The sequence below is a fragment of the Osmerus eperlanus genome, chromosome 19, assembly GCF_963692335.1.
Source record: "Osmerus eperlanus chromosome 19, fOsmEpe2.1, whole genome shotgun sequence".
NCBI classification, from domain to species: domain Eukaryota; kingdom Metazoa; phylum Chordata; class Actinopteri; order Osmeriformes; family Osmeridae; genus Osmerus; species Osmerus eperlanus.
This window is the reverse complement of record NC_085036.1, coordinates 6014993-6025295: the sequence shown is the minus strand read 5'-3', so window position 1 is coordinate 6025295 and position 10303 is coordinate 6014993. Positions and strand designations below refer to the sequence as shown.

Sequence of the window (10303 nt, the reverse complement as noted above, 5' to 3'; positions counted from 1 at the left end):
CATCCCCGCTCAAGCGGCCAACACCAAGTGTTCTGTATGAATAATGTGCAGCCATTGAAGTACACACACAGGCTCACACACACATTTACATTTACATTTACATTTATTCATTTAGCAGACGCTTTTATCCAAAGCGACTTCCAAGAGAGAGCTTTACAAAATGCATAGGTCACTGATCATAACAACGAGATAGCCACAAAACATTGCGAGTAGCCAAAACATGAAGCACACATTGTGAACAACCAAATAAGTGCCAAAGGGAAGAACCATAAGAGCATGTAGTTAAACAAGTTACAATTAAACAACATGAACTGCTATAAGTGCAAGTGTACCTGTGGAAAAAAGCAAGCAACAATAATAAAAACAATATATCACAGCGAGTACAAAAATTTAAGTCAGTTACCACTAACCACAAGAGCAACAAGTCTCTAAGCAAGAGTCATTGTGATCCTTGAGGAAACTAGCATCGGGTCAAGCGAACCATTCCTAAGTACCGTTGTACTCCCGGAACAAGTGCGTCTTGAGCCTTTTCTTGAAGGTGGAGAGACAGTCAGTGTCTCTGATGGAGGTGGGGAGTTGATTCCACCACTGGGGGGCCAGACAGGAGAAGAGCTTGTGTTGGGACCGGGCGGTCTTGAGCGGTGGGACCACCGGGCGGTTGTCTGAAGAAGACCGTAGGTGACGGGTGGGGGTGTAAGGCTGCAGGAGAGACTTGATGTAGACGGGTGCAGTCCCGTTCACTGCTCGGAAGGTCAATACCAGGGTCTTGAATCTGATACGGGCCATGATAGGTAGCCAGTGGAGAGAGATGAGGAGCGGGGTAACATGGGAGCGTCTGGGTAGATTGTAGACCAGGCGGGCCGCTGCGTTCTGAATCCTCTGAAGAGGGCGGGTTGCACATGCTGGGAGACCAGCGAGCAGCGAGTTGCAATAGTCCAACTTGGAGAGGACAAGTGCTTGGACTAGCAGCTGGGTGGAGTGCTCAGACAGGTATCTCCTGATCTTCCAGATGTTGTAGAGGATGAATCTACACGACCGGGAGACCGCAGCAATGTGGGCCGTGAGGGAGAGCTCGTCGTCCATGGTAACCCCAAGGTTCCTGGCAGAGGATGAAGGGGTCACCGTCGCAGATCCCAGGGTGATTGAGAGATCGTGGGAGATGGAGGGTTTAGCCGGGATGATGAGAAGTTCTGTTTTGGCGAGGTTCAGCTGGAGGTGGTGCTCGGTCATCCAGGCGGAGATGTCTGTGAGGCAGGCCTCAATCCTAGCTGAGATCCCCGGATCGGTCGGGGGGAACGACAGGTACAGCTGCGTGTCGTCAGCGTAAGCAGTGGTAGGAGAAGCCATGGGAGGTGATGATTGGTCCAAGTGAGGTGGTGTACAGAGAGAAGAGGAGGGGTCCAAGGACGGAGCCCTGTGGGACACCAGTGGGAGCTGGCGAGGGCCTGACAGTTTGCCTCCCAGGAAACCTGGTAGGATCTTCCTGACAGACACACACACACACACACACACACACACACACACACACACACACTGGGCCTCCAACTCACCATTAACTCCCTTTCTCTCACTCCTTCCCTCTCTCTCCTTCTCTCCCTCCTTGCCTCTCTCTCCCCCTCCCTCCCTCACTCCCTCCCTCCCTCCCTCTATCTCCCTCCTCCTCTCTCCTCATCCTCCTCTAGATCCCTTCATCCTTCCCTGTCTTTAAACCCAGAGCCACAGTCTGTGAGGTGTTCTGTTGAAACACTGAAATCCTCATTAGAAGAGAAAAGAACGAAAGAGGGGTAGAGCGGAAAAAAAGGAAACGCCTGACAAAAAAAAAGACAGCCAGAAAGAAAAACAGGGAATCCACTTGAAAGGAGGGAAGAAAGGGATGAATCCACACGTGTCTCTCTCTCGCTCTCTCTTTTCTTCTCTGCTTTTTCCCTGCCAGCAGAGCTGTCCTGACAGAGCTGCCCATAGAGACAGTAACGTCCCCAGATCCCCAGCCAGCCATAGAGTCTCTCTCTCTCACACACACACACACACTAAAACACACACACACCCAAACACAGCTATGCAAGCCCACATGCACACACTGACACACGCGGCCGTGCACATCAGGGTAAACGCTCGTCCCTCGCGACCTCGGCGACGCCCCTGACGTTTTGTACCCGGGGTGGGTGGGTGTGTGTGTGTGTGGGTGGGGATGTCGGAGATGAAGGGAGCGCCGTGAACGAGGGCGATGGGCAGCCAGTTGAAGTTCTCCGATACGCCCGGCCCCCCGACGACGGGAGGCAGGAAGAGGCCAGGCATTGGGGGGTGGGGGGTGAGGGGGTGTCTGGTCAGGAGCGGCTAACGTCCACACACACCTCCCCCCCCCCCCGAAGAGATGTATTTCGTTTCTTTTTTCCTCCCTCCCTCTACGCCAACCTTTGAATTATTCAGCCGGAGCCAGACTCGGTGCCATGCTCCTGATCAAAGCCGTACGACGAAGAAAAGGGGGGAGGAGGAGTGCCCATCCCCTCAACCCCCACCCCCCTCCCTCCCCCTTGATTCCAGCGCTCTCCTCGCCGTTGCGTTGGCACACGGACGGGGGGGAAAAAAGACAAATTCAACCTTCCAGCCAAATGTTACAGAATTAGGAGCAATAAAGTTTGATGGATTTGAATGGGCCGCGGTGGCCGACAGCTGAACAAAACGTTTTCCTCGTCCCCGGGGGGGGGGGGGGGGGGTAGGTCACAACGCGGGGGATGATGGATGGTGTTGGTTCACCTAGTCATCTTCCTGGAAATCTTCCTGCAGTCTGTTGTCTGTCTGTGTGTGTGTGTCTGTGTGTGTGGACGGCATGTTTTTTATGCGTAGGTGTGTTCGAGTGAAGGTACATGTTGATTTTGTGCTTTCGTCTGCGTGTGTGTCTGTGTGTGTTTGATAGATGGTTGGAGGACACAGGTTGTTGACCAGCGGTATAAGCCTGCCACTCCCTTGCTCTCTCTGTGCCTGCTGTTTGTCACCCGGAGTGCATCCATCACCATATAGCCGGGTCCTCTAAACTATTCATTTTGAAGAACAGTGGAAACAACAATCGTGTACTGAGTTATGGGCACGCCTGCACTGTCCATCATCCGACTGCGATACCTGTGCGTGTGTGTGTGTGTGCGTGTGTGTGTCCATCATCCCACAGCAATTCCTGTTTGACTTCACTCGTTGGTGAGATTCATGATTTCGATATCCCTTTGGTGCTTTGTGGAAATTGAAATGTGCTACTCAGAGCTCATAGGGGATTTGTTTTTAAGGTTTCAAATGGTAATGTTTTATGGGCTGCGAGTGGGTGTGTGTGTGTGTGTGTGTGTGTGTGAAGCGATTCAGTGTCGTCGGTCCGGTTCCTGATAGAAAAGCAAAAGGGCATATTTCATGAGCTGACCTGTGATAGGGTGTTCAAAACTGTCGGATGACGAAACACTCCAAACACTCTAGAGCCCACGGACGGTGTGTGTGCGTGTGTGTGTGTGTGCGTGTCTGCAAAAAAACGACAGAACGCGTGTATTTGTGTGCGATAAAGAGAAAAACAAAAATAGAGAACGTCTGTGCGTGTGTTGGGGGGGGGGGGGGGGGCTGGGGAGTAGGCTCCTCTCCACCACTTCCTGTGTGTGGGATCTGTCCAGCCGGCAGAGCTCCTATTGGCCGAGGCCAAGATGGAGATGCAGATGGATAAGGACAGAGATGGACGGACGGATACCAGACTGCGATGCTGAAACATTTAGATGAAATTACATTCATATTGATATTACTATGATGAGTAAGAGGGGGGGATCGAAGGCTGGATGGAGAGAGAGAGAGAGAGAGAGAGAGAGAGAGAGAGAGAGAGAGAGAGAGAGAGAGAGAGAGAGAGAGAGAGGGAGAGGGAGAGGGAGAGAGAGAGGGCTCCTTTAGAGTAACCAGTTGAAGCTCAACAATTATCTCCTCACAGTGACAGCACTGCAACCTTATCATCATAGGAAACTGAATGTTGTTTGCGAGTGTGTGTTTGTGTGTATTAGTGTGTGTTTGTGTGCGTGTGGGTCAGTGTGTGCGTGTGTTTGTGTAATGATGTGTGCAGATTAACATGCTCGTGGGTGTATTCTTGTGTGTGTATGTATTAGTGTACTATAGGGTATTTGAGTGTGTGTATCTGTGTGTGTATATAGTGCATGTATATTTGTGTGTTTGCCTGTGTATTAGTGTTTGCCTGTGTATTGGTCTGTGTATTAGTGTGTGTGTGTATTAGTGTGTGTGCGTGTTTGTGAATGTGCGTGAACGTGTGTGTGTGTGTGTGCGCAGGCATGTGTGCTGTAGATGCAGTAAGTCTGCGCTGTGACCTTTCCTGTAGGACTGATCTGGAGTGTGGCGACAGAGGGGATGGTTACTGAAATGTCCTGACATTAAAACCACCTGCTTTTCCTGACAGAGCACCCACACAGAATGGAACAGGATAGAACCGAACCAAACTGAATAGAATGGAACCCAACAGAACAGAATAGAACAGTCCGACAGAATGGAAAGACAACAGAAAAGAATAGAACACAACTGTGCAGAATAGTGAATGCCTCCAAAAATCAGTATGTTGCCAATAGTCACTGACGATGATGATTGTTAGCGTTTGGTGTGCGCGCCCGTGTTACGCTCTCGCCCCACAGGTGTGGATGCGGCTGACTGCTAATGAGCAGACGGCGCCGTTATGAAATGTGTGCGTGCGTGTGTGTTTGTGTGTGTGATTGCCTACGTTTGTTTTTGTGTGTGTAATCATGTTAAGGGGTGGAAATCAAATGTGCCAAGATTAAACCACAAAACAAATAGGAGCGTGCCTCTGCCTAATGTGAGACAACAGGACCTGGTAGAGAGAGAGAGAGAGAGAGAGAGAGAGAGAGAGAGAGAGAGAGAGAGAGAGAGAGAGAGAGAGAGAGAGAGAGAGAGAGAGAGAGAGAGAGAGAGAGAGAGAGAGAGAGAGGAGAGGAGAGAGAGGAGAGAGAGAGAGAGAGAGAGATGAGAGAGAGAGAGAGAGAGAGAGAGAGAGAGAGAGAGAGAGAGAGAGAGAGAGAGAGAGAGAGAGAGAGAGAGAGAAAAGTAGGAGAGGAAAGAGGAAGTGAGAGAGGGGAGAAAAGAGATATCTAATGAAGGCGCTAAACTGGTTTAAGTGGGCTTGATTCCATTCATTAAGACAGTTTACCAGCTTTCTACTTGATGTTATCCCTGCAGGAGACACACCTGAAAAACACATGGTCACAGGAGAACAACATCTTATCCGTCAGTGACGGACTGTGGTGTTGCATGGCTGTGACTACTCGCTGTCAGACTTTGTCAGCGAGGCGTTTTGTTATTTGAATAATGCTTGACGCACAAAATTGCAGCATTTGCATAATTGTGCAATTTCTGTTGGGGCAAGGGATTTATTTGAAGTGGTTTAAGTTGGTTCTTCATATGGAGTGGTTAGGAGTGGTTAAGGTTAGGCCTTCACACAGAGCGGTTAAGGTTAAGTTTGCATGTGGAGTGGTTAAGGTTAGGATGAGGGTTGCCACAGGAGAAACCATTGCTAGGTGGTTCGGGTAATTAGAGGAACAACATAACAACAAACATGACTGCGACTGGCTGATTTAGAACGAGCAGTGACGGGTTTGCGAGCCAAGCGCCTTTGCTAGCACCCTGCTCTCACCCCCACTAGAAAGTGTGAACATGTGGTGTGTTTGATTTAGTTCCCGGGGGCGCCCCCCTCCCCTGCTGGCCAGGCAGGCTGTCTAGTTTGAGGCGTAAATGGAGCTTTTGAAATCCAGAAACTTGTTCTCGGTAATGGCTCCCAAATTGCATAGTTCCATCTCCTTCTGCTACCAACAGTGCATCTGGACCAGGAAATGGTTGAATGCAGAGTGGCATCTTTTGCCAAAAGGGGCCGTGTCACATGTTCGTCATTTTTTTAATAATCGTCGAAAGGTCAGTTGGAAGATGGAAGTTGGAAGCCACATTGTTTTTCGACACGCGTGTCCGCGCATGTGCGGATTTGTTTGTGTGCGCAGAGCAACCTCGCCCACGTTTCCGTACAGGAGCTCGTCAAAACAGCGCTCTCTCCCGCCTGCGTGCCAGAGAATAGATTTCGCTGTAAAGGCTCCTTGAAAGCGATGGCGGTGACAAACAAGTGCATTAACATTTCACAGCGATCCGCTCTCTAGGCGCGGAGCTGGTCAAAACATTCGACGGGCGCGGGGATATATCAAACGAGGGTGCCATAGCCAAACAGCTGCGTCTGCCATACAATAGATAAGCCCCCTCTCTATCATTTCCTGGGACAGCTCCTGGCGCCTGGCGCCTTCCGTAGATCGGCCGCGCTGAGCGTGTTGGGGTCGGCGCCCGGGAACGTATTAGCTGAGCACAACGCCCGCCAGCCTGCCAGACAGGAAAGGTAGTAGTTTGGTAGCTAACCTTGGGGAGGGGAGGGGTGTGTTGCTTGAACGTTTTAGGAGGGAGGAAGGGAGAGGGAGAGAGGGAGGGAGAAGAGAGGGAGAATCACACTGAGAGGGAGAGAGGGAGGTGAGAGGGAGGAGAGGGAGAGGGTGTGGAGGGGAAGAAAGGGGGGAAAGATAGAAGAGAGAGAGAGAGAAAGGAGAGGGAGTGGGAGAGAGAGAGGGAGAAGAGAGGGAGAATCACACTGAGAGGGAGAGAGAGAGAGAGAGAGAGAGAGGGAGGAGAGGGTGTGGAGGGGGAGGAAAGGGGGGAAAGATAGAAGAGAGAGCGAGAGAAAGGAGAGGGAGTGAGAGAGAGAGAGGGAGAAGAGAGGGAGAATCACACTTTGAGGGAGAGAGAGAGAGAGAGAGAGAGGGAGGTGAGAGGGAGGAGATGGAGATGGTGTGGAGGGGGAGGAAAGGGGGAAAGATAGAAGAGAGAGCGAGAAAAGGAGAGGGAGTGGGAGAGAGGGAGAGGGAGGGAGGAGTTGGGGTGGAAGGAGGAAGACGGAGAGGGAGCGGAGAGAGGAAGGGACAGGGAGGGATGGAGTAAGAAAGGGAGAGGGTGGGAAGAAGGTAGTGGGAGAGGGGGGGGGGGGACGACTAAGAGAGTACGAAAGGGAAGCATGGCCGTGAACGACGCGGAGAGAATTAGAGCGAGGCAGGTAGGCAGGCTGGAGGGAGGGAGGATGGGTACGAAGGACGGGGGGGGGGGGGGGGGGGGAAGGAGGGAGAGGGGGAGAGCAAAAAGGAAACAGTGGCACGCTGAGTCCGAAGCTGAAAGGAAAAGAGAGGATGGACAGAGGAGGAGAGGAGGAGGAGAGAGCACAGGGAAGGGGGAGGGGGGAAAACCTTTCCCCTGTGGCGGGAAACACACACGACCAGGGTAGCTTCGCCCTCAGGGAACACCCGGATCACTGGGCCGAGTGCGTCTGCTGCGTCCAGTGCGCGTGCCCGTGCACACAGCACGTGGCGCTCGTACGAACCCGCGCGCACTCCATTCGTATCGGTCACACTGAAAGGCGGAGAGGCGGAAATCCGGCACGTTCTGTCCTTCTCTCTCCCTCTCCCTCCCTTCTTCTCTCTGCTCTCCCGTCCACAGCGCGCACACGCATTGTACACAGCGCCTACATAGTAGCCGGTGGACGTGAGCACGGCTGTGGACGGGTAAAGCGGAACGAACAGTTGCTGCTCCATAATGGATCGAGGGCTGCTGCGTGCCTCCGAGAGGAGAGGAGGAGGAATGGAGGCCGCGGAGTGAAAAAGTGTTTTATTCAATTTCAACCCGCTAAGACCTGCCGAGCTGTTGTTGCCGGTTGCCTGGTAACTGTAATGCTGAGAGATAAGAGTGCCGAGGCACACCGCACGCGGTGAAGGACTCAACTTTTACCCGTTTTCAACCTCTCGCTCTCCTGCTCTCGCTCTCTTTCTCACCCGCTTTCGTTGTCTCTTTCTCACTTTCTCTCTCCATCCCTCCCTCCTTCTCTCTGTCGCCCTCCCTTTCTAAAATCACTATTCTCTTTTAAGCGCTCCTTTTCCATTCTGTCTCTCTCCTTATCCCTCTCTCTCTCTCTCTCTCTCTCTCTCTCCTTATCCCTCTCTCTCTCTCCCTCTCTCTCATTGTCTCCATTATCTGAGGCTGGTTCCCCTCTTCATCCCACCATTTATTTGCTTCTATCTTTCCATTATGGGAGAGTAGTGGTTCAGGACTGAGGGGTGAATGTAAGTGCCCCCCCCCCCGCACACACACACACACACCTACACAAACACACACACACCCTTCACGCCTCCCCCCACGCCTCCCCCTAACCCAAGCCTGTCTCCACGTGGTCTCTGCTGGATACTTCTAGACACTCTTGCAGAACGAACACAGATGGGAGTTTGTGTGAGGGTACGGATGCGCGCGTGTGTCTGCGTGCATGCGGGTGTGTGTCTGTGTTGGTGTGTGCACTTGCATGTGTGTGCGTGCTCATGTATGTGTGCGTGGCGGTGAGCGTGTGTGTGCTGACGTGTGTGTGTGTGTGTGGGTGTGTGCTGACGTGACGTGTGTGTGTGCTGGCGCGTGTGTGTGCAGTAGGTGGGGGGATGTTTGGGCGAACCGAGAGTTTAAAGTGATGATTGGCGCATCCTGCCTGTTTGCTCCTCTCTCCACTCAGAGACACGCAGACGACAGATGCAAATTGTCAAATTACCATCGTGAACCGCAACACAGGAAATTAACAATAAAAAACGGAGTCTTCGCCTTTCTCTCTCTCTCTCTCTCTCTCTCTCTCTCTCTCTCTCTCTCTCTCTCTCTCTCTCTCTCTCTCTCTCTCTCTCTCTCTCTCTCTCTCTCTCTCTCTCCTTCTCTCCCCTTCGCTCTTTCTACCTATCACGTCGTTGCCTAACAACTGTGTGATAGCATGTAATGCCCTATACTAAAAACGTACATTTTTCCTGTCTACCTATTTTGACGAAACAACATTTTCAAACAGTTATGTTGATGACATCTCAGAACAGCTTAAACACAAAGCCCACGCCATATAACAGTGACACACCTGGATAGGTATTACTCACCTCTGACTCTAAGAACGAAAAAGAAAAGGCTGCGATGGAGTAATGAGTAAAAAGGGTAATATAGTGTTACGTTACTAGTTTTGGATTGTACATATTTCTCAGCTATTATTGTCAAATGGCTTTCAATCGCTGACATCAGATGTAATTGATTGCACGCATTTTCCTGACACGAACCACACCGCCCAGCAGAGAGAGAATTAGATGGAGAATTAGAGAAGCAGGCTTGTTGTGTGAATGACAAAAGAATATCAGTATTCCAGACCTCCTTCACACTGAGAAGGGAGAGGGGGGGGGGGAGGTGAGAGGGAGAGGGTGTGGAGGGGGAGGAAAGGGGGAAAAGATAGAAGAGAGAGAGAGAAAGGAGGGGGAGGGAGAGTGAGGAGAGGGTGAGAAGATAGAAGAGGGAGGGAGGGAGGAGTGAGAGGAGTGGGGAGAGATAGCACAGGTTTCTAGGCACACTAGAGGCATACCAATAGATCCATCAATTTGGCAAAGCAGTGTGTGTGAAGCATAAGAGTCACTCCCCCGGGATACTCTCTCTCTCCCCCCCACCCCCTCTCTAGCTAGGTAGGCTGCCATACAGGAGAAGGTCCCAAGGCAACATGCTTCCTATCTTTGTATATTATGTTTGTCATGTTTCTTTGACTGTAGCTGTATTGTGTTGTGTCGGTTATATGCTGAGAGCCAGGGACAGTGCTCTTCGGGCCTGTGGTGGTTAGCGCCTCATTACAACACCTGTCCAACCTGCAGCCACCGTCTTCCTCTGACCTCTGACCTTCAACACTGATTACTGAGCTGTCAATCACACACACACACACACTCTCTCTTTCAATCACGCACGCTCACAAGCACAGACGTGTGCACACACTCTCTCTTTCGATCGCACACACTTGCACGCAAATGACTCGCACAAGCACACGCGATGGACGTAAACACTTTCACAGACGCATACAGATACACACCCCTCCACATACACACACACACACACCTAAATAGTAGGTCTTATAGGACAGCACTATCTACATATGACATAGATAGACAGACAAGTATCCCAAAGCAACTTGGGACATACAGTTAGATAATATATATATTTATTACACGGCTGTTCTTAATGCTGTAGAATGCTCCATTCACTTGAATGGGGCTTCCGAACGTTCTGTGGTCAATTATTTTTCGATATTTGACCGTTGCTGTGTATAATAGACCGCTGTCAAGGGAAGTGGCCTTTTTGCCTCGCATTCACGTCTTTCGTAGCACTCCGCAAGTAGTCCGTTAACTTTTCAACCCCAGCGTACTCC

At 51.2% G+C, this 10303-nt stretch overlaps 2 protein-coding genes across 2 annotated transcripts in view; both read left to right on the top strand.

Annotated features, from left to right (window-relative positions):
* The window catches only part of cadm2a (cell adhesion molecule 2a), a 115450-nt gene that overhangs the window by 67010 nt on the left and 38137 nt on the right, over positions 1-10303 (top strand). The window lies entirely within an intron of this gene.
* The window catches only part of proser1 (proline and serine rich 1), a 246665-nt gene that overhangs the window by 233616 nt on the left and 2746 nt on the right, over positions 1-10303 (top strand). The gene's annotated exons all lie outside the window — the stretch shown is intronic.